Below are 24,636 nucleotides of genomic sequence, written 5' to 3'. Positions count from 1 at the left end.
GCGAGTCACAGAGATTAGACAATATTGACTCTTTATTTGTGGGAGGCTGGCTTGGTCATTGTGGGGTGTTTTAGCTATTTAACTAGCTGCCAGCCATGAGATGCCAAAAAAACAAGGGTATTTCCACCTAGCCCAATTGTAGCAACCAAAGTCTTCAAAGTTGTAAACGTCTCCTGCTGGTGCAGTACTATCATGATCCAGGGAAACTCCACGGCTATGTAGCAGTGATTTGGGGTTGCCCATTTCCAGAACTCATTGTGTCCCTACACCGTGCATCTTTCCAGACCCTGGCTTCAGGGTTCCATGCAGCCTCTCTAGGAAGCCCCTGCTCTGAAGCCAACAGAGAATTGCGTGCATCCTTCTCATCTGAAGCCTTTTTATTCCACTAGCCATCACTTCGGGGAAACGAGACCTAACTAAAAAATAAACACGAGGAAAGGTTTTAATCCAAGCCAGAAACAGAAACTAACTCAAAACTGGCTGGAGCAAAAGTGTCCAGAAATATGTATGTCATGCCCAAGAGCCGAGTCCAGCTGGATCTCTCTCTGATGGAAATGGGACCTGGGAAGTGGCCAGAAATGAGGGCACAGCTCCCTGCCTCCCCCTCCCCTGCCCGAGTCAGTGCCCACTGTCACCCCCCTCATCAAGTCTTGTTTTGTCATTTTTTTTATGCAGGGCCCCACGAGGTCTGCAGTTCAGCAATCCCACACGTCAAGGCTCTCAAAGTCTCAATTCTTGGGGCCCAGGAAGATTTCCAAGGGTCTAAGGTGTCTTTTCTTGCTAGATTATAGGCGTTGACCAGCTGAGTCACCGAAATGCAAGTGAATGTTCTCGTTGACTGTGTTTGAGCTGCTGACATCCTTGATCTTACAAGATTGAAGCTATAGATGATGTCATTGGACTTTGAAAGTGAACAGTGCACCAGTAAGAGTGGAAATTTAGCTGGGTGGTGGTGCACGCCTTTAATCCCAGCACCAGGGAGGCAGAGGCAGGCAGGTCTCTGTGAGTTTGAGGCTAACCTGATCTACAAAGCAAGTTCCAGTACAGCCGGGGATACACAGAGAAACCCTGTCTCAGAAAAAAAGAAGAGTCGAAATTTCCCCTCATAATAATTAGCTAATAAGTTATGGCATAGTTTGAACTGTACAATGGTGGCTGTATGAGAAGTATGATATAATTAATACAACGTGTACTAAACTGGGGAGTTGGCCTTCTCAGTAAAGTGATGTACAAGCATGAAGGAAGACCTCCATCCCAGCCCCAGAACCCACTTTAAAAGCGGAGCACAGCGGCACACGCCTGTAATCCCAGCACCAGGCAGTCAGAAACACAAGAATCCATGAGGTCACTGGCCACCCAGCCTACCCTATGCAATAAGGTCTAGGCCATGTCTCAGAAAACGAGGAGGAAGGACAGTGACTGAAAGGTGACATCTGAGATTGTCTTCTGGTCTGCACATGCCCACACATACATACACACCCCAACACATACATAGATGCAGTCAGCACAAGAGGAGGACTTGTACTGTATCACATGTGACAGTGGACACGTGAGCTCCACTGCTCTAAATTCTAAACATTTTAGTGCCTATTTTGCCTCTTAAAGGAATTTTTGGGGGTCCCAGAGAGAAACACTACATGGTTTATTGAGAAAACACTGGACTCTGTGGTATGACAGGCGGTGTTAGTCTTCTCTAATTAAAGTCAAGGATAAGAATAGGGACTGATAATTACAGAGATAGAAATAACCCCTCAGTTGTAACTGAACTGAATGGGAGATTTATTATCTCATATAACAGATGATCCAGAGTTGGGCCCCGGGGGCCCAGCGGTGGTGGCCCACGCCTTTAGTCCCAGCACTTGGGAGGCAGAGGCAGGTGGATCTCTGTGTGTTCAAGGCCAGCCTGGTCTACAAGAGCCAATTCCAGACAGAGAAACCCTGTCTTGAAAAAAAAAACCAATCAAACAAAACAAAACAAAAAGAGTTGGGCTCGGGCTCCAAGCTTCCGGTTTATTTCTCTGTAATACCTGAGGATGCCCAGAAATACCCAAGGCTGCCCAATGGCTTCTTTTGCTAACTTTTCCAGAAGTCTTTTTTTCTCATGGTCACAACATAACTGCTAATAGATCTGGAACTTTCTGCCCCCTTCTTCATTTCCAAATTTCCACTGAGAGAGGCAACTATTATTCCCAAACCATAAGATTAAAATGTTTAATTTCTGCCCATTTTTCAGGGTATAACCCACCTAAAGTAGTAATTACTACAGTGTGAGTGTTCCTTAGCTGAAACGCCTGGGACCAGAGCCATATTGAATCTGGGACTTTGTTCGGGAGTTTTGAGCTATTTTCATTTATAAAATGAGATATCCCGAGGATAGGACCCAAGTCCAAACTCAAGACTCACATGTTTGGTGCACATCTTGCATACATAGCCTGAAGGTCATTTTACACCATTTTAAAAGTATATATGTGTATTGTAGTGATGGGAGCGGCAGGCCACTTCCCGCCACCCGGCTAGCTTTACCTGAAATAATTACACAGAAACTGTATTCATTTAAACACTGCCTGGCCCATTAGTTTCAGCCTCTTATTGGCTAATTCTCACATCTTGCTTTAACCCATATTTAGTAATCTGTGTAGCACCACAAGGTGGTGGCTTACCAGGAGAGATCTTAACCTGTGTCCGCCTCAGAGAGGAAAGGAATGGCGTAAGCGTCTGCCTGACTCTGCTTTCTTTCTCCCAAAATTCTGTTCTGTCTACTCTGCCTACCTAATTTTCTGTCATATTAAAGGGCCAAGGCAGTTTCTTTATTAACCAATGAAAGTAACACATAGACAGATGACCCTCCTCCATCAGTGCATGAGATGAAGTTATGCGACATGGAATCTTCTAGCCCTTCAAATTGGAAGACTTTGGTAGCCCCTCATGGGGTCTGTTGGTATAAAGCTAAAGTGACTACAGCCGTCGAGACCAAGCCCCCAGATCTATAATCTGTGCAAAGGTCACCGTCCACATTGAGGCCACCTCCACCTTGCAAAGGACCCTCCGAGTACCAATCTCCTTTTCCTCTCTTTTCTGATCATCTCACGTTCATCAGTGGCGAGTGGCTAAGGATTTCCAGGCAGGCAGAAGACCGCAGATGTGGCCTCTCTCCACACAGAGACCTCTGTCCCCTGGGAATTGCAGCATAGAGGAAGTAATATTCAAACTCTCCACAGCTGTTAAATGTTTCCAGATGGATGCTGGCTCCCTCCGCTTCATGAACCAAGCATGGTCGGGTGCTTCTCCACACCACCCCTAGATCAGACAGACGCCACCATTATATCACCTCAATATGTCCAATGGGGCAGATTTTTTTCCAAGTGGGTGGCTCAAGTGGACCTCCAAGGGGCTTATTAAAAATGATGAATGCAAAAAAAAATCATTCTTAAGCCTTCCATGTCTCCCTGTTGCCTACAGGAATGATCTCGCATTCTTTAGGCATGACATTCAAGGCTTATGCAGCCCCTTTCTCCCTCTATAATAACCTCATTCCTCTTCCATGCCTGGCTGAGTAGCTCCCTGAAGTTCAGCTAAGTTGTTCAAGCTTCTCCCAGTCCCCACATGCGAGCCATATGCCATCCACTCAATTTTTCGTTGCTGGTAGCTCCAAGATTAGATAGGCTCACTGCCCAGTGAAATCCATGTGAGTGCATTCAAACAGTATGATACCAGCTTAGACCAACTGAGTCAGAATGCAGAGGTGGTCAGAGGCGTATAGGAGAAAGAGCAGGCACAACTTAGTGTCCAGCCTTCTTGGCACACTGAGCTTCTCAATAAGAAGCCTGGCCCACCGTGCTCCTGAAGTGGGAACGCTGAATTCTGAAGTATCGTGAGAAGGTGGTAGCTGGCCTGCAGAGGAGTCTTCCCTCTCCTTCAGTGTGCTTCTTCCACAGAAAGACCCTGGCGGTGCAAGCCCTCACTATCCAATCCGAGCGAGGCTTCCACTGTACAAGTGGCTACTCACACGCAATAAAGCGGAGGCTGTTCCCTGGAACCGTCTCCAGAGTGGTTTCTCTCTGCGCCCTTTACTGACTGACCCACGGGCACTGCTGTCTCCTCCAGAGACTCCAGGTAATGGCAGTACAGAAGGCAGGGCCTTTGATCTGGGAGTTTCGCTCCTCTTCCTGTCAGCCTTGTCACCTTGGGCGAAGTCACTGACTCCTGTGTGCTTCCGGGGCCTTCCCAGGCTGTTGTAAAGACAAACGAGTTAAAGTATCATCCACACTTAGCATGTGCTCCCATAAACATTAGCTATGACTAAGCACACATCAGTTTCCCTCTGGAAGGCTCCCAGCAACTTGATACAGGAACATGCTTTTTGTCTCTCCCTGCTTAGCACATAGGGCTAGGTTTATGGGGGACTGGCGAAGGTGGTGAGGTGTTCCAGGGAGTCATATGAGTGAGCCATGGTGCTAACGTACACAAACAAATATCGGAAATCCACAGGTGCTGGAGGCAGAGGAGAGAGTTCTGAAAGAGGATTTCAGTTTGATGGTGTTGCAGGGTCACCTGGATCACATCTTCAGAGTCTCTCGTGACTCCCCAAGGAATTTAGGCTTTCTCTTTAGAGACTGAGTGGGCTGTGAAGAGTCTGGCAGGTGAATGTGCTTGCAGACCCATGCTTCAGAAAGCTGCTCCTTCCTAATTGGACGGCACGGGGAGTGAGGTGCAGGGAGGGCACGGGCAAGCAGGTCAGAGGTTGTGGCTGCTCCTCGTCAGATGCTGGACATCATGGGAAGTGGTAGCTCCTCCCCAGAGGTCACATCTCATGACAACCTGTGGCTTCAGCTTGGTCTCTAGTTATTGTGAGACTATTTAATCTGCTAGTGAAATGTTGGTGATATGGTATATGTAACACACATACACACACACACATACACACACATACACACACATACACACACATACATACACACACATACACACATACATACACACACATACACATACACACACATGCACACACATACACACATACATACACACATACACACACATACACACACATACACACACATACACACACATACACACACACATACACACATACATACACATACACACACATACACACATACACACACATACACACACATACACACACACATACACACATACATACACATACACACACATACACACATACATACACACACATACACACACACACACACACACACACACACACGTGATGATAAGACAGTACCTAAGTGCCCTCTCCCAAACTGGAGGAGTTGATCACTGTTTTATTTTTATTTACCTTACTAATTTCTGGTTTTGTCAGTTTCTGCACTCAGGGAAACCTTGAACGAGGAGATTATAATGTATTCTGCACGATTATGATGCATTCTGCACGATTATGATGCATTCTGCACGATTATGATGCATTCTGCATGATTATGATGCATTCTGCACGATTATGATGCATTCTGCATGATTATGATGCATTCTGCACGGGCCGCGTGAGATGTTTTCCTTCTATTTGTCCTATCAGTCTCTTTCCACCTTACCGAACAATATTCCTCTCTGACGTCTTTGACTTAAGTAGCTTACCCTCTTTACCTGTGAGCATCAAGCACACTAGCAAATAGATCTCAGGTAAAGTCAATCTGGCTTTTGTTTTTAAGTCTCAATAAAATACATTTTATGCATACCAAGGAGTAAACAATACACAGAAACAAGAGCCATAAAACTGGGCCTGACTTTGAGTATGTGACCTTAAAGAATTCTCCCGCCCAATGTAGACCTCAGACTCCTTCTCTCTAAAGTGGGAACTACTAGGTCAGCCCCCACTTTCTAACTAAGGTCACTTGTAAAAACAAGCCTTACGCATTTTCTCAGCAAACGCAGATTGGGGCTCTCATTGACAACTCCCTCCAGGACTTAGGAAGCAAATGATCAAGAGTGACAAAGGGAGGGGATGGAGATGGAGTTCAGCTTGTAAAGTATTTGTCCAACGCACAAAACCCTGGTTTCGATCCTCAGTACCACAGAAACCTGTTGTGGTGGCAGAGAATTCAAGGACACTCTCAGCTGCATTGTGAGTTGGATTTGAGAGGAAAGGAAGAGAAGAAGGAGGGAGAGGAATATGAAAGCAGCATAGGGAGCTCCTATTTTAGAAACACACTGAAGTTTCTTAAGGACTGCAAAGAAAATATAAGGTATGACTAGTTAACCTTAACTGTCAACTTGGAAAGTCTTAAAAATAAAATCTCAGAGGTATCGCCCAGTTCAGATTGGCCTATGGGCATGTCTGCGGGGGATTGTTTTGATTGTTAAAAACATAGGGGAGCCCATCCCATTGTGGGCAGCACCATTCCCTGGGCAGGTGGTTCTGGGCTGTATGCAACCCAGAAAGCAACATTCCTCTTTCTGCCTTAGTTCCTGCTCTGACTTCCCATGATGATGGATTCTGACCTGTAAGCTGAGATCAATTCGTTGTTCCCTAAGCTGTTTTGGGTCAGAGTGTTTTCTCACAGCCAGAGAGATGAAATTAGAACAAGGTGCTAGTATTATTTATTACAGATTTCTCCTTTTCTAGCTCCAGGCACTGATATCTAATTGAGTTGGCTGTGCTAATCTACTCACACTGGTGCATATTTTTCTTTCACAACCCAGGCTTTATCTCCCTCAGCAGAACTCCAGATTGGGGAACTTTTAAATTATAGCTCACAGCACAATTCATAATTTATGCACAAGTAGCATTCTTTTGGAAACTCTTCCTCAATTTTTGTCCACACTCCTAAGAGCACAGGGGGAGTTAAGGTTCCCAGGTTGCTGAGTACCCTCCCCGTGACTTCATGGTACTGGCTGCCTTCCCTTCTGCAGAACCTGAGCAGGCTTCAGTCCTGGACTCTGGGGTACCAGAGAGAGAAAGGCTTTAATGCTTTCCCTCTCATTTAAAAAAAACACATTAACATTTAAGAGTGTGAAAAAAAAAACAGGCCAAGCAAGGAAGGAAGGCTCAGGGGTGAGGAAGAATCGTCAACACACTCTTCAGAAGACCAGAGTTTCTGGATGGTTCTATTGCTCATGAGTCATATTTGAGTAATGTCGTCATTAGGATTAGAGAGGTCATTTCTTGGATGTGGTTGGTGGCTATCCATGCAGCCCCACATGTGAAGGTCATGTATGTCCTTCATGACTTCTGCAGCTGTAGGACATGGCTGGAAGCATTCCTCTCTGCTCTCCAGTTTCCCCCTTGGGTTTGTGTGTAGACTACCATGAAAAATGTATCGTTTGCTGGGTTTGGTATATATTCGGATTGTCTTCCCTTTGTTTTGTTTCTTTGTTTTCTTTTCTGGGAAAAGGAAACAGTCCTTGGTACCCACATATTTATATAACATGTATTTGCTGAGCATCTATAAACTCAGATAAAAAGTCTCATCCTCATGGAGTTAGCATTCTGTTGAAGGAACCCAACAGTGGATAAATAAAATAAGTAAATTAGAGAGTATGTCAAAAATGATAAGTAACCAGGAAAAAATATAGCAAGGTAAGAAGAGGGCTTAGCAGTGGATAGAAAGGGAGATTATGACTTTAAATAGGACAATAGCATAATGTCCCTTAAAAAGGCAACACTCAAACAAAGATTTTGGAGAAAGATTGCTCATGGTGGGGAAGAGCAAACAATTAGTGGGACAGTAAACGCACCATGAGGTGAAAGTCATGTTCTAGCAACAGTCGAGAGCCCAGAGTGCCCTGGACTGATTAAGTGAGGGGAAGAATAATGAGAAATTAAGGGAAAAAATGAGATCAGGTGGAGGAAAAGTGGAAACATCCATCAGGACCGTGAGCCTCCGGGAAGACTTTGGCTTTCCTTCTTAGGATGGTTGGGAGACACTGTTCAGGTCTGTGCAGAGGGATGCCACAGACCAGTCTGGGTCAACAAGGGTCATGCCAGTTAACCTGCCGAGAAGGCTAACTAAAGTAATCTGGATGGACTAGGGTGTGGCCTAGACCAGGTGCACTGGCGGAGACAATAATTGGCTGATTCTGGATGTAGTAAATGTCGAGCCAGCGGGCCTAGCGGATAGAGATGTGGAGCGTGAGAGAGCAGGAAGGATGAGCCTCCAACACTGAGCAGTAACGGTAGTGCTGGCCATAGGCAGCCAGGAGGGACACTTCGCATCCTGCACCTGTCTCATAAGAACGCCCGCAATTTAGGGTTGAACCCATGCCTAGTGTTCAGCAGTGTCTCACATTAGTAAAAATTACTTACTGCACTAGTTCCAAAATATATTACAGCCATTTCAGAATTCAGTTAGCAAGCAGATTGTATGTCTTACTCTGAAATTAAAGACCGTTGCTCTACTGTTAACTGGTGGTCAACTACTTCCCTTGAGAAACCTAATCCATCACAATTGTTGCACCCAATGAACAAAGCGATGCCAGACTGTGAGGCTGTCACTCTTTGTAGCTAACAGAATTGTTTAGGGCAATTCTTTCACACATCAAACCGTTTTAAATCCATTGGCAATTGTATTGACATTTCTTTCATAACTGAGAAGCACTTTGTGCTAACCCTTCACAGATCCATATCTAAATATTGAATATAAGCATAGACATTTCCCACCTAGGAACATCACTCTTGTGGCTTAAAAATAAGATTCTGTGAGCATCCATATCATAGAAACTGGCATACTGTGCAACTCAGGGCCTTTTCCTTCCCAGTAAGCAGATTTACCAGCAAACTCCTGGGCCGCAGCAGACTATAGAGAGGTGAGTGCCGACTTCAGGCAGCTCTGTTGCATGGGGGATGCTGCTTGCCCAGAGAGAAGGAGTGATTTGTTACCAGTGATACTGTTCAAACTTTTTAGGTGATAATGCTAACAAAATGCAGGCCAATTTTATGTCTGGGTTCGCTGCCATATTCTTTTCTATTGAGTGAACCGAAGGCAGATGCCACCCTCCTACTCCTCCGTGTGTTCCACTCTCGTCCTCTCATGGCCCTGTAGACGTAATTTGGAACTTCTTAAGTCTTTGTTTCTTTATCTATTCAATGACGACCTTCAAACTCACCATGCTGACTTGTCATAAGGATTCAAAACAGAATGAAGTATTGAATAAGGGCAGGGAATCGTAATATTGGTGAACCTTCGAGGTCACCTTACATCTTTAAGAGAACGGAGGTGTAGTCTTTACAGAGAACAACTTCTCACGCCCGCTGTGCTTCCCAGCTCCTAAAACTCTGTTTATGCTGTTCTTATATTGAGTGTTTCTTTTTCCTATTTCTGTTTTGAAACTATTTATTCCAGTCAGGTGGCCCAGCTGCTCCCAGAACTATGAAGCTTTTCCTTATTCTCACAAATGGCATAATCCCCTTCCTTTCTCCCATCCAGGCACTGAACAGGACAGACCCTGCTTTGCTTCCTAGATCAGATGAGATTGGGTACATTCAGGGCAGTATATTTGTAAACTCTCCTTTCTTCCTTTAATGTGCCTGTTCCTAGGCCCAGAACAGGTGGACTAAAACTCAACATTTTAACAAGATACCAGAGAGATTAGTGTGCGCTGTGAAGAGCAGCCCTGCTCAACAACTGCTTCTTGAGCTTGGTTGCATGTTGCACTATCAGAGGAGTTTTAAAACTTTCCCTCCCAGAAAGTAGATTTACCAACAAACTCCCAGGCCACAACAGAGTGGCACATCTGTGCAGCTCCATCTATGCAGCTCCATCTGTGCAGCTCCACCTGTGCAGCTCCACCTGTGCAGCTCCACCTGTGCAGCTCCACCTATGCAGCTCCACCTATGCAGCTCCACCTGTGCAGCTCCACCTGTGCAGCTCCACCTGTGCAGCTCCATCTGTGCAGCTCCACCTGTACAGCTCCATCTGTGCAGCTCCACCTGTGCAGCTCCATCTGTGCAGCTCTACCTGTGCAGCTCCATCTGTGTAGATCCATCTATGCAGCTCCACCTGTGCAGCTCCATCTGTGCAGCTCCATCTCTGCAGCTCCATCTGTGCAGACTCTATCCCCAACAGACTCTGATTCAGGTGATCTGGGCAATGATAGTCTTTAAACTGCCAGTGATACCAGTATGAAGCAAGGTCAGAGGCCCACTGCTCTGTAAACACCTCTTCTACTTCCTCATGAGGCCTTTGGCTTTCTCATGCTCTCTGATGCCATGGTTATTTGCTTTCACATATGTTTTTCCACCTCTGTTAAACTATGCATTTTAAGAGTGAGAACTGGCTCTTTTTATTGATTTGTATTGAGCTCTACATTTTTCTCTGCTCCCCTCCCTGCCTCTTCTCTCCCTTTCAACCCTCTCCCAAGGTCCCCATGCTCCCAGTTTACTCAGGAGATTTTGTCTTTTCTACTTCCCCTGTAGATTAGATTCATGTAAGTCTCTCTTAGTTGTCTAGATCCTCTGATTGTGATTTGTAGGCTGGTTTCCTTTGCTTTATTTCTAAAAGCCACTTGTGAGTGAGTATATGTGATAATTGTCTTTCTGGGTCTGGGTTACCTCACTCAAAATGATGTTTTCTAGTTCTATCCATTTGCCTCCAAATTTCAAGATGTCGTTATTTTTTTCTGCTGTGCAGTACTCCATTGTGTAAATGGACCACATTTTCCTTATCCATTCTTGAGTCAAGGGCATTTAAGTTGTTTCCAGGTTCTGGTTATGACAAACAATGCTACTATGAACATAGTTGAGCACATGTCCTTGTGGCATGATTGAGCATCCTTTGGATATATATCCAAAAGTGGTATTTCTGGGTCTTGAGGAAGGTTGTTTCCTAATTTTCTGAGACATCACCGCACTGACACTCAAAGGGACTATACCAGTTTGCATTCCTACCAGCAATGCAAGTGTGAGAACTGAATTTTAATACAGTTTTATCACCGTTCTCTTTAAGAAGAGCCACATTATAGGAATTTCATATTTATTGAAAGGTTGCTTTATTTGTAAACTTAAATTCTTCCCTTGATACCCTAAATATGGCTGTTGGCCAAATCTGAGTCCAACTGGGACACAGTCTCAAAATCGAGAGGTTGTTTGTCAGTCCTAAGACCGCATCTCTAGAAAATCAGAGGCAAATAACTGGAAAGGGTTTTCTAACTGAGAATGGACTCTCTGGGTACCAGTGCAGCTATCCCGCTCCATCTATGCATCTTCATATAGAAAGCCAAGGCTCTGAATCCTGACTCCAGAGGGCAATGCAAAATGATGCAGAATGTCCCCACATACTTCAGGTGTCCGATTCAGAACTCCTGGCTGAAGGTTGATTATATCCTTCTTTCTCTCCAGGGTGCCATTTTGATATTTATGGGCATCGTTGTTCCCACTATGAAGGCATCTGTTATTGAAGTCTTGCTCGGTGAGTACTAGTCTGTGTGGATCTGGATGCTCTTTAAATCTGGCCAAGAAAGGTTTTTTTTTTTTTTTTTTTTTTTTTGGTTTTTCGAGACAGGGTTTCTCTGCAGCTTTTTTAGAGCCTGTCCTGGACCTAGCTCTTGTAGACCAGGCTGGCCTCGAACTCACAGAGATCCGCCTGCCTCTGCCTCCTGAGTGCTGGGATTAAAGACGTGCGCCACCACCGCCCGGCCAAGAAAGGTTTTAAGCCAAGACAGAACACATGAATGATAACAGAAGTTTAAGGGGGAATGTTAAGAATAGATCAAATTCAAGATGCCTCTGTGTGTGTTCATCTAAAGCAAATTTTTATATCATATATGTGGTTTACATGCTACATTTACTATACACACGTATCTCCATGTTTTCTGTAAACAAACACATGTTTCCTGAATTTAAGATCCCTCTGTTTCTTAATTTCTCAAAAAAGAAGAGGAATATTTCTAAGACAATGGTTTTACTTAGGCAGTTAAGTTCTCATACTTTAAAGATGAAATATTTGAGGCCTCTCTTATTTTCCAAGAATACAGTTTGGATGTCTTTGAGGAACAGCAGACCTACTGGGCTCCAGACACTGCTGGTGGGTTTAGAACTAAGCCAGGAGGAGTATTCTGTTCTTAGTACAGACTGTCTGGGGACTTTCCAGCTGACGTAACTCTGCATGCTATGCTGAAACAGAGGGGCACGAAGTCCATATAGATAGTCTGTATTAACTTGTTGGGGCTTTATCACAAGCTGGGTATCCTAGAGCAACAGAAATGTGTTGCCTTCTGACCCTGGAGTCTTGAAATCCAAAATCAGTGTGTGAGTGAGGATGGTTCCTTAAGCCGGTACTGAGGGAAAAGTCTTCCCCAGGCCTCTTCCCTAACTTCTGGATGCTTTCTGGAAATCTCTGATGTTCCTGGTTTATGGGTACAACACTCTGGTTCCCATCATCTTCACCTGGTGCCCCCTGTGTGCCTGCCTGAGCCTGTCTTTTCCCTTTTTGTAATGACATCAGTTTTATTGGATCAAGAACTCCAGTATGACCTCATCCCATTCACCCAATTATCTGTGCCGTTCACCTATTTTCAGATCAGGTCATATTCTGAGAAACTGGGGATTCAGACTTCAGTGCACAAATTGTTCGGGGGAAGGGATGAAGTTTAGTGCATTACAGAATGAACATGTTTAAGCCTGTTCAGAGGGAGTTGCCTGGACACAGTTGAGGACTGAAAGAAAAAGGTGACATAGTTTGAAAAGCAAAGAACTTTCATCATGATCACTGGATGATCACTGGGCTGGAGTCAGAGAGAGGACATGTGTTCTAGTTCTGAGGCACCATCAGTTTGTTGATGTCAGCAGCCACTCTTAGAGCAATGGTTCTCCACCCTTCTACTGCTGTGAATCTTTAATACAGTTCCTCATGCTGTGGTGACCCCTAACCTGAAAATTATTTCATTGCTACTTCATAACTATAAGTTTATTTCTGTTACAAATCATAATGCAAATATCTAATGTGCAGGATAGCTGATATGTGATCCCTGTGGAATGGTCATTCAGCCCTGGGTGTCATGACTCATGTTGAGAACCACTGCCTTAAAGCCAGCTGTTCTCTCTATAAATGATGTAACCGAGTCCGGGACCACCCAACTCTGTCAAACGTTTGCAGGGTGTTAGGTCCATTTCTCACCAAACCATTTGTTCCTTTCTCAGAGAGGAACATTAGTAGGTCATTGCTCATGCCCGGTGCTGCCATATGCTGTTTCTGTCACATGTTGGAGGGAAGATTAAATAGGCTTCTGGGTACCCATCCAGGAACTCTCTCCCCAACTACTGACGTTCTCATCTGATTGGGCAAGAATCAACTACCCAACATGACCACTGTTACAAAGAGGTCATGGTCTGGACTGGATATTTCCAGTCTCCTGGCATCTTGTTAAGAATTTAGGAAGCACATATAGGAAGCAAAGTGGCAAAAAAAATTTCGTTCAGAAGCAATGTGACCAAACAGAGCAAACACTCCACAAGAGAGCAGACGGCTCCTTGAGTCAAAACACTGAACGGTGTCTGGTTAATGCCTTGGGCATCTGGGATTTCTCTTATGGGGTCTATGACAAGGAGGAGTTGGTTGCTAAGGGGTGTTCTGTGGGTGATTTATATTTACTTGAGTGGGCATACAGTCTTCTCTTTGAAAAGATTTATTATTTTTTGACTTTCTGCAGTATGAACGTGTGTGAACACATACACACATGAATGCAAGCACCCACATAGTCTAGAAATTAAGTCAGTCTCCCTAGAGCAGGAGCTACAGGGGGCTATGCTCTTTGTGGATTCCGGGAACTGAACTCTCAACCTCTGATCCATCACTCCAGCCTCTCATGAGCCCTTCTTTACCTGTGTGTGCTGTATCATAACTGCCTGATACTAATCATATAAACACCCAGTTATGCAGGGGCCTGCGATGATAAATATGGGGTTGTCTGTAAGAGTTCATGCAGAAGACATAGTTTGGCTTACTCTGCATGCACCCAAAACTGACCAGTTCAGGCTGGACCAGTCTTCTGTCTTTAACTACCGAATGTTATAGGACATTCTTGAATGGAAAATCACCCCAAAGGAGGGTTACCAAAAGGGTGTTGAGAGGATTAATTACACTGTTTAGAGCGGGTGTATGCATTGCTTAGTGCAGGTGGAGTCCCAGCTTGCTAAGGCCATGATGAGAAGAGGGATTGGGAATAGCTCGAGCCAAGTGAAATTCGGCTCCATTAGGCTTTTCCTGCCCTAGGCTGCTTCATCAATACAATTATTTCATATGCCTGGTCTGCTTTAGTAGTAAAGAAAGCATGCACCATGGGGGCACAGTCTTTCACTTCCTCATTACTTTGGGCTACAGGTTAACAAGTTTTTAACGTTAAAGAAGTGGAGGTGAGCTCTCTCCTGTTCTCTGTCGCGCTACAAGGTCAAAGTGAAAAGGAGAACCACATGCAGGAACCTCGCAACCTCAGGCTCTGCCTCAATACCTGCATCGGGGAGAGCAGGGCAGCCAAGGGTTGGAGCAGCTCACAGGCCCGAGACCTGCATTTCTCAAAGCTCGATACCCTGTCAGGTCTTTCAGCATCCGGGGAAATAAAAAAGATTGCTGCTCCCTGCACAGTCTGTGGAGCCAAGGCAGAAGAAATCCTGGAGAAAGATTTAAGGGTGTGACAGTATAGGTTATGGGAAAATCACTTCTCAGATCCTGGAATTTTGGTTTGGGGATTCAGGAACATGGTGATCTGGACCTCAGCTATGACCTACATTGGGATCTCCAGCCTGGATTTCTATGCGGTGCTGTTGGGTAGGTCGGGTTTCAGCATGGCAGACAAGAAGTGCAGGACAAGCTGCATTGGGGCCACAGAATCAGCAAAGGGGTGACCATGTGCTGGTCTCAGCAGAAGTGTGATGGGGTGGTCATTCTTCGTAGAAAATAAACCTTATTCAAAAGTCCAATAAAATTCTCCTAGGGGAAAAAATGGAGGTGAGAATAAGAAGAATTTCCTAAAACAAAATGAAACAAACCTTACACCCTGCCTTTTTTTATGTACCACAGACCCAAGAAGGGAGACTTAGCTACTCTGCTCCCTGCCTCTCATGGTCTGCCCTTTTCCTCACAAGGATGCTCATACAATGAAAGCAGAAAAAGGACACCCTGTATCTCAGCACAATGGAAGCTAGATATGACAATCCCACACTGCATCATAGAAACCACATATGACAATCCCATACTACACCATGGAAGCCACATTGACAATCCCACACTACACCATAGAAACCACACTGACAATCCCACACTGCACCGTGAAAGCCACATATGACAATCCCACACTGAAAGCACAAAGTCCTTCCTCTATGATGATGAGTAAGATAAATATGTCTATTCTTGTACTGAAATTCCTAGTCAGATCAGTTAGGTAAGGAAAATGTTAAAAAATAAGTCACTGGGCTCGAGCGGTGGCTTGGTGATTAAGAGCATGTATTGTTCCTACAGGTGACCTGGCACCTACACTGGGCAGTTACCAACCCATTGTAACTCTAGCTCTGGGCGAATCTGATGCCTCTGGCTTATAGAGACACCTGCGCTCAACATCTCCCCAATACACCCACAATATTAAAATTAAGATTTAATTTGAAAATACTAGTTAAATTTGAAAAAACTCAAAAAAATGTCTACGAGAATAGGACACATAACATGTAGAAAACATCCACCAACAACCCTTTAGAAGTAGTAAAGAAATTCAATAAATGTACAGAATTTTGCTGCCTTTGTATTGTTGTGACAGAACAACATAACAGGAGGAAAAGATTATGCAGGGTTGGGGTTTCAGACCATAATGTCAAGAAGAGCCTGGTGGGACTGGGCTGTTCGGTTCACTGCAGAACTTGTGGTAGGGGCTCTGTGGGTCACAGTAAACCAGGAGGCAGACAGAGCAACAGAACAAAGGGCCAGGCACAACCTTCCAAAGTCAACCTAAGTGACCTGTACCCTAATTCCATCAGCTAAGTCTGACCCTCCAAAGGTACTGAGCCTCCTACATAACCCCACCAACTGGGAACAATCAGTCAAAGCAGGAACCTTTGGGGGACATTTCAGATTGGAAATATATTTTGCCCTTGCCTCCAAAGCTCATGGTCATCTCATAATATAAACTCTATTTAATCCAAGTTAAAGAGTCCCTGAAGCCTTAACAGTCTCAACCCTGTAAGTCTGAAGTTCAAGGTCTCTTCTGAGGCACAAAGCAAACTATTAATTATGAGGTTCTGGAATATCAGAAAGTCATGGTCATCCAATATATAGTGATAGATCATAAGCATGCCCATTCCAAAATGGACAGATGGAATATAGGTGGGAAAGGAGGGGCCAAATGGAGGCTGAAATCCGTCATGCAAGCAGAAACTAGGCAGTCTGTGCCAAACCCCTGGTGCCCAGGTAGCTGGACTCCAGCAGTCCTACGCATGGCTGCAGCTATGGTCTGACACTTGTGGCTTCTTTTTGGACATCTCTACGGGTGCCTGCCACTTTCCTTAGCGGGTATCCCATGTTCTTGGCAGTTCCAAAATCCCAGAAACTCGGCTCGAGCTTTGTGTTTCACTTGCTAAGGTCCCTGCAGAATATCCAACCTGTCTACACATTGCCTGACCTCCTAGGCTTGTCTCAAAAACTGTGGTGGCCGCCTCCATGGCCCTGTGAGTCTCACATTTTGCGTGTCTATAAAATGAGGAACACCCATACAATGAATGCTAAAATGCTCAACTCCTGGGCCAGCTCAAGCCGCAGCCAGAACCTCTTAGACCATGGCTCCGGTGACTTCTGAATATCTGGGTGCCCAGGGCTCGTGAAAACACTGGCAGCCCTCCATGCAATTCTCATTTCTTTAACAATTACTGTTTCTTTGTTTGTAATTTTAAAGGAACTATCTTTGGCCGCCAAATACCATGTTTTCTACTTTTCCTCTCCTGAGCTGAACTAAATAAAGTTGAAAGCATTTTGAAAACTTATTTTAATGTAGTTTTCAAAGTTACTATATTGACTGTTTTTCTTGGTGCTGTAACCAAGTACCTGAAATGAAGCAACTTAAAGGAACAAGGGTTTACTTTGGCTAAAATTCAAGGGATATACTCCGTCAGAGCAAGGAATTATGGCAGCAGGAGTTTGATGGGGCTAATTACAGTGTGAGCTCAGTCCGGAAGCAGAAGGTAGTCAAAAGTGGGGCTGACTAAAAAAAATTCAAGGCTCATTCAAGTGATTCACTTCTTCCAAACAGCCCCCAACACCCAAAGGTTCTCCACCTTCCAAAACAGCACTGCTAGCTAGGAACCAGGTGTCTAAACACATCAGCCTACCAGGGACATCTTATAGTCAAACCACACTGGATATGCCAATCCAGGCAGCATGGTACTAGAAAAACAATAACGGGAAGTAAAGACAACCCAGGAATAAACTTACAGTCAGTTCATCTTTAGCAAAGATAACAGGAAAAGGATAATCTCCTAAATGCACTGCCCTGGAAAAATATGGTATTCGTGTACAGAAGAATGGAATTAGATACTGAGCTCTGATCGAATTCTTAAAATCAACCAAAAGTAAAAAAGTCTTGAAATAAGACTTGAAACTGGGGCGATCTTGAAAACAAGCCTAGAAAAATCATCTTGAAATTGGTTCAGGCAAAAAAAACCACACACTTTGTTAGACATGACCCTAAAAGCTCAGGCAACAGAAGCAAAACTGACATATGAGGTCACCTCAAACAACTTCTGCACAGCACGGGGAGTAATCAATAGAGTGCAGAGACAGCCTGTGGGGTGAGAAAGAATATTTGCAGGCCTTATATCTAATGACAGGTTAATATTAATATTACAGAGGATCTCAAAATGTAAATAGCAAGAAAATTATCTAATTTTAAAGATAGACCAAAACAGATATTTCTTAGAAGGGCATAGACAAATAGCTAGCAGATAGATGTATATATTTTGTTGAAAGTTGAGCATCACTAATCATTAGGTAAATACAAATCAAAGCCACCATGAAATATCACTTTATATATTTTGAATGGCCTTTATCAGATGGGTGCAATCTCATGAGTTGAACATCTGAAAAAGAGGCAGTCCTTTGTTATCTGAGAGGTGTGTGTGTGTGTGTGTGTGTGTGTGTATTACACTGCTAAGGACCTTCCTCCCTTCTTTGTTGGCTTCCCCTTCTCCCTCATCTTCTATATCTTGTCTTTGTCTCTTATTCCTTGCCTTTGTCTCTCTGGGGCAAATGCATTTCCTTTGTGCTGAGAGCTTGGTCTTGGAGCATCCTGAGTCAATACGGATCCCTTTGGCGGGTATATAAAATAGTACGCTCATGATGGCATTCATTATAAAAAGTGGTATGGAGGTTCCTCAAAAATTAAAAATAAAACTACCCTGTGATTTTACAACTTTTCTTCTGGGTACATATCCAAAAGAAACAGAATCAGCGTGCTCCAGGACATTTGCACTTCTGTGTTTATGACTGCACTGTTCAGAAGAGCCCAAGCATGAACTCGGCCCATGTGTCCACTGATGGATGCATGGGAACATTAAAGGAGAGCAGGTGGGGAGAAAACAGGAGCCAGACAGTGAGCAGGTGCTATGAAAAGCTGTCTTTCTGGGCATGTTATCAAACCCACAGCCACTCTGGTTATGTGCACAAGACCTGAACAAGGTCAAGCCAGCTAAAATTCCAGCACAGGTTTGTCAGCTGGCTCCTTCACCCTCTGAGTCATCTCTCCAGCCTTCTCTCCTTTTTCTATTCAGGCAGAATCTCTTGCTGAGCCCAGCACTCCCTGATTCAGCTAATCTACCTAGACAGTTTGCCCAGAGGATCCTCTGTTGTTGTCTGCCCAGTGATGGGGTTACAGGCAGCACCACACTTGCCCAGTTTTTTGGTAGAATGTGGGGATCTGAACTCCAGACATGGTGCCTATGTGGAAAATGCTTTACCACTAACCCATCTTCCCAGCCCAGATGTCTTCTTTCTACATCTGGCTTCTTTCATTTAGGGTAATGTCTCCGCAGCCTACACTTTGGCTGCAGGACAGAGAAAATAATCTCTAAACAACCTGGACACTTCCTCCGTGCTGGCTAGCTTTCATAGTGCCAGAGATATTATGCCAGTTTGGGGAAGAAAAATGTCATAGTCTTACCCAACACTGTATCATGATACTACACCGCCAACATGCAAGACAAGATTACACACTGGTGTAAGAGTGTATACTGTCATGGGGTAATCATCTTCTCTCTGATTGGCATTCATGTCTGGTGCTGTTAACCTGGTCAAAAGTCCATGGCTGAAGAGGTCATAGGCCCTAGTGTAGAACTTACCACTGTTAGTTAGTTAAAAGATGATGATTTATGTTTATAATCATAGACTTAAGCTGTTCTCAACCTTTTTCAGGAAACCTTTTTGCAATGGGTAATACTCAATCCCCAGGACCCACAAGCCAGAAGTAGAGAATCCACTCACACAAATTCTCCTTTGAGCTCCACATAGGGATAAGTTGTGTGCAAGTGCACCTTTCCCTGTACACACACACACACACACACACAGAGAGAGAGAGGAGAGAGAGAGAGAGAGAGAGAGAGAGGAGAGAGAGAGAGAGAGAGAGAAATATCTGTAATTTTTTAAAAGTGGAGATCAAGGAAGACACCTAACATAAACTTCAAACCTCCACATACATGTATACATACCAGCACATGCACATACATGTGCATCCCCACACATGAAAACAGGCGTACATGGGCACATGCAGAGAGAGAGACATAGACAAAGAGACAGAGAAATGATGTTATATGAACTCTCATAGAAAACCTAAAAAGTCAAAGGACAAGAGAGTCGAGAATGGCTGCCTGGGTCAGGGGAATAGAAGCCACGAGGCAGTGTCATTCCTGGTGAGACTGGTAAATTCTGGGATGTTTTTATGCATGCCATAGTGACCAGTTCTTGGTACTGTATTGTTACCAGAAGAATAGATCTGAAACATTCTCACAGTAAAAATTTAAAAAAAAAAAAGAAAAAGAAAGAAGAAATGGGTATGTAAATGAAGTGATAGATATGCCAATTAGCATGACTAATCATTTTACAAAGCACACAAAGATCAATGCATCAGATTGAGTGAGTCGTTGAATACTACAATTTTTATTAGTCATGATTTACTAGAACCAGGGGAGGGAATAGTAAATACGTCCATTATTGAAAAAAGTGAAGGACATTACTGCCCCTGATCTCCCCTGAGTCTTCAGGTGTCTTCATCCGCAGCATCTCCTTCCTCTGCTCACTGGTCAGGGTCATTTCCTATGTCTTCCTATCACTCTGACCTCCTCCACTTCACCCCTAACTGGGTATCAGGACAGCCTCCCACCCCCAAACCCTTAGTCCTTCTTCACTTTCCACCATGCCCTGAAGGTCTCCATGACGCCTATTCCTTCTCGTTCATTTGCTTTGCTTTGAGACAGGGTCTCATGGCCACTCGGGGGACTAGAGGTGTGAGCCGCCACACATGGCTGTGGAGGTCCATTTCCCTGGACCATTCTCTTGACTTAAGCTCCTTAGCGTTTCTCCTTTCCCTGCAGCATGGAATCCTGGTTCTCGAAGGTTTTGAGGATGAGGCCCTTGTGGTCCTTCCTGCTTCCATCTCTCACCACAGCCTTTTCTTGTACTTCCTGGAAGACGGCAGCATTTCTCACCCCCAGGCCTTTGAAGATGCTGTCCCGTTCTTGGAATTTGCTGACCCTCACTCCCACACTCAAAATCCTCATTTGGTCCTCCAAGAAGTTTCACCGCAAAAACCCGGTCTCAATAAGATGGCATCGTCTACCTCGGTGGCCTATTTATCCTCTTCTTTATTCTCTTGGTGGCCCATCTTTATTCCTGTTAGAGCTGCTTTACCTTTGCCCTTTCGGCATTCTGCCTCAAGCAATCATCCTCGAGACGGGAGCAGTCTTCCCCTGGTGCTCCACAATACCATAGCCATTCAGCATCATAGTGATCCAGCAAAGGATTGTCCTCAGGGTTGCTGAATTTTGAAGGCATCAGAGCCACCCAACAATACTACCAAACTCCCAAAATTAACACCAGTTAATGAGTGTTAGAGTGGCGTTTCCTTTTTTAAGATTTATTTTTACTACTTTTACTATGTGTACTGTTTGTGAGAGATCTGTGTGGAGGTATATGCACATGAATTCAAGTACCCAGAGAGGTGCCAGGTCCCCCTGAAGCTGAGGTTACAGGGGTTGTTGTAAGCTGTCTGATGTGGGTGCAGGGAATCGAACTCAGGTCCTCAGGAAGGGCAGTAAGTGCTCTTAACCACTGAGCCATCTCTCCAGCCCATCTTCCTTTTAGATATCCTTAAGTGTGCTACAGATTGTGTGCTACTCATTGTCTTAGGAGCTCCAAGTAAAGCCAACATTTCTACTGGGTGGGGGGGGCAAATTAAGTCAAAAGACTAAGACTCTTGCTGCCACACCTGCTTTTTGGTTCCAGCCTCAGATTTAGCCAAGGTGTTAACTTTGACCTGGGTTTCATTCCCTAAAACAAAGGGCAGGAGATGCATTCCAAAGGTCCCCCTAAGTGTACCATTACGTGATTTGAAGCCTGTCTTGATATTTGCACAAAATTATAGAAAATAAAGTCCCTGTGTTTGCTGTGAAACTCTGACTTATTTCATGCACCCTAAGGTTCCACTGAGTAAATATATCACAAGTCAAACATTAGGGAACTTGAATGACTTTAAGATGGTCTCTTTTGTAGATAAAGTTTCAGAAAGGTACTGTGGACACTAACTGGATAGAGAGCCTAAAAGATCTAACAAGAAATTTCTGTGCAAAAAAAAAATGAGTTGTTTCTATGCAAAAATAAGGCATTTCTGTGAACGTTCCAGGCACCTAGGTGCTTCCTGACTTGCTTATTGATGAGTTAGCCTGACATTTTATGTCTTCCCGGGAAATTAGATTATAATTCATCACTTACTAGAAAACACTGAGGCAGACTAATTATGCCAATAACTTTAGAATGAACTTTCATTATAAGTCCATATGACTATAATATGATCAAATTAAAAATAATTTAATGATAAAGTCTGTTTTTAATTGTAAAAGAGACACATGTAGTATGAAATTTATGTTTGTACATGCAAGTGATATGATACAGTAGGGAGACATGCAGAACATAGAATACACATATAAATATATAAATCATGATTTCATCGATATTACCATTTTGGCATATTGTTCCAGGTCTTTTTCCTCTGCCTCTATTTTAACTGTCAAAATCATTGCTCACATTCGAGCTGAGCTCGTCACAGCTGATTTAGTCACCTCCTGTACATCATTTATAAGGAATGCTTACACATTCCCAATTGTTGGGACGTTTCCAACATTCTGTTCTTTCCAGATAGCCATTAGAAATGCTCTAATGAGAATCTTTACATAAATCTCTGTCTGTATCAAAGAAGATAACTTGAGATACAGTCCCAAGAGGGCAGTTTCTATGTCAGAGGAGATAATTTCCAAGGCTCTTGAAACCTATTATCAAATTGCTTTCCTGTATGGTTCCACCCGCACCAACAGAGCACAGGAATTCGCTAACCCCAGTTCCCCGCCAGGATTAAGTGTAATTTTGTGTTCTGTGCACAGGGACATGACACAGAAAAGCAGCCTCTCATCTTCTTTTAGCCTGAATTTTAAACCCTTGATGAAATTCTGTTGTTTCCAGTTTAGCCTGTTGTGTTTTCTCTATTATAAATTATTGGTACGATCAGTTTTTTTTAAATCGAGTTTTAAAACAATTGTTCCTCTGGTGCCTTAATTTTGGTTAATTTGCTCTCATACCGGTGAGGAAGCAAGAGCAGGAAGTAGCAGAACTTTTTAAATTAGAAAACATAATTTTAATATTTAGCTTCCTTGACATTTCAAGAGCTACTAAAAGAAAGACAAACAGGTTTAGGATTTCCAAAAACAGAACACTGAGGGGCATCGCTTTGTGGTTGCTTCAGACTTTTTATTCTTGCCTCAATTTCCTCCGGGTTTGTAGACAGGAATGGTCTCAGTGGGTAGGTAACTAAAACTACTATTTGAAAAGACTTGGCTTGCAGATCTGTCTGTTTCTTTACATAGGCTTGTGTGGATGTCAGAGGGTGCTAGCCTTCCCTCTATGGCCCTCCACCTATTTTATTTTTTTGAGACAGGGTGGCTCACTGAATTTGTAGCTCTGTGATTGGTTAGGTGCTAGCCAATGAGCTCCAAAGATCTTTCAGTCTCCGCCTCCAAGTGCTGGTGCTAGAGATACAAACCCCTGTGCCAGTCTTTTACACGGATGCTCAAGACCCAAACTCAGGTCTGTATGTTTGTGCAGATGGTCCAAGTCATCTCCCAGCGTGCTACTTAAAACATAGCAAGAGATAGTTTGCAAATAGGAAAGGAAACGTGGCCCTAGAGATGGAGCATGTACGGGCTGTACTGAACAGCCCTCCTCCCTGGAGGTCGGGATTCTAAGGTGCTTTCATTAACAAGCCCATATACTGAGGGGAAGGCAGGGAAAGGCTTGTGTGCACGGGACAGTAAGAGCTTTGTTACCCACTGTTGGTAAACCGGAACAACCATGCATGTGCTCACTCATTCTTGGGTCTTGGGTAACTAAACAAGTATTGGGGTGGTCTTGATGAAATATTTATGGTCCTAATGACACCAAGACTCCCAGTGAGCCACAGGACCACATGGCTAATATTTAGCTTTCCCAAAAATTAACCCTCAAATTTATTTCACTCATGCCTTCAACTCCACTATTTATTTGTTTACTTCTTTGTTTTTGTTTATGTGCTTAGTACATCCTTTACAAAATGTTCCCAGATTCTGGCTGTTTCTTTCTGCATGAAGATGAAAGAGGGACCTTTATGCAGAACTAAATGATACACAGGCAACTATAAAAATCAGACCGCCAGGAAACTCGCACACACCCAACCCCCAGAAGTAAATAACACCTCAAAAATGGCAGCCTTCATGTTTCTCGGCTGCCTTTTCTGCTTTTCTCATTCAGGTCTCCTGCATATCTCTGCTCCTGTATGGCCAAACAGGCAACTGCCACACTTCAGCTAGCCCTAAGAGCCAATCGCAGGCTAATGTGGGAGCTGTGGCATAGGCACAGGTTACAGTGTCTTAGCGAGTTCAAGCTGCTGTAGCCAACTGTCATAGAGTGGTAGCCTACAAAAGCTGGACGCTAATCTGTCAAGTTTCTGGAAGCTGGGAAGGTAAAGACACCAGCAGTTGACACCCCTTTATATGACAGGTGGATCTAAACAGCTGAGACCGCTTTTGTAAAGGCCTTAATTCCGTTCCTTTTACATTTTTATTTCCCGTGTGTACGATACACGTGTATGTATGTGTGACTTGTGTGTGAGCGAGTGCAGGCATGCCACAGTGTACTTGTAGAGGTCCAGACACAACTTTGAAGATGGGTTTTGTTTGAGACAGGGTCTGTTGGCTGCTTGCTGTTGCATACACACTACAGGCTAGTTGGACACGGAGCTTCTGGGAGAGTCTTCTGACTCCTCCCATCTCACCATGGCAACAAGGGCCCATGGGACTGCAGATTGAAGTTACTGTGCCTAGCTTTACTTGGGTTCTGTACATTAAAACTTAGGTGTTTTACTCATGGAGCCATCTCTGTGGCCCCATTCATTCATGACAGGGCTATCTCCATC

At 44.0% G+C, this 24,636-nt stretch overlaps 1 pseudogene; it reads left to right on the top strand.

Moving 5' to 3' along the window:
* Nucleotides 1-14,332: 14,332 nt before the first annotated feature.
* Nucleotides 14,333-14,850, top strand: LOC119807307 (annotated as a pseudogene).
* The last annotated feature ends 9,786 nt before the right edge of the window (nucleotides 14,851-24,636 follow it).

Source organism: Arvicola amphibius, chromosome 2 (assembly GCF_903992535.2).
Source record: "Arvicola amphibius chromosome 2, mArvAmp1.2, whole genome shotgun sequence".
Taxonomy (NCBI): Eukaryota; Metazoa; Chordata; class Mammalia; order Rodentia; family Cricetidae; genus Arvicola; species Arvicola amphibius.
The sequence above is the reverse complement of the archived record's forward strand: the minus strand, read 5'-3'. Positions and strand labels throughout refer to the sequence as shown.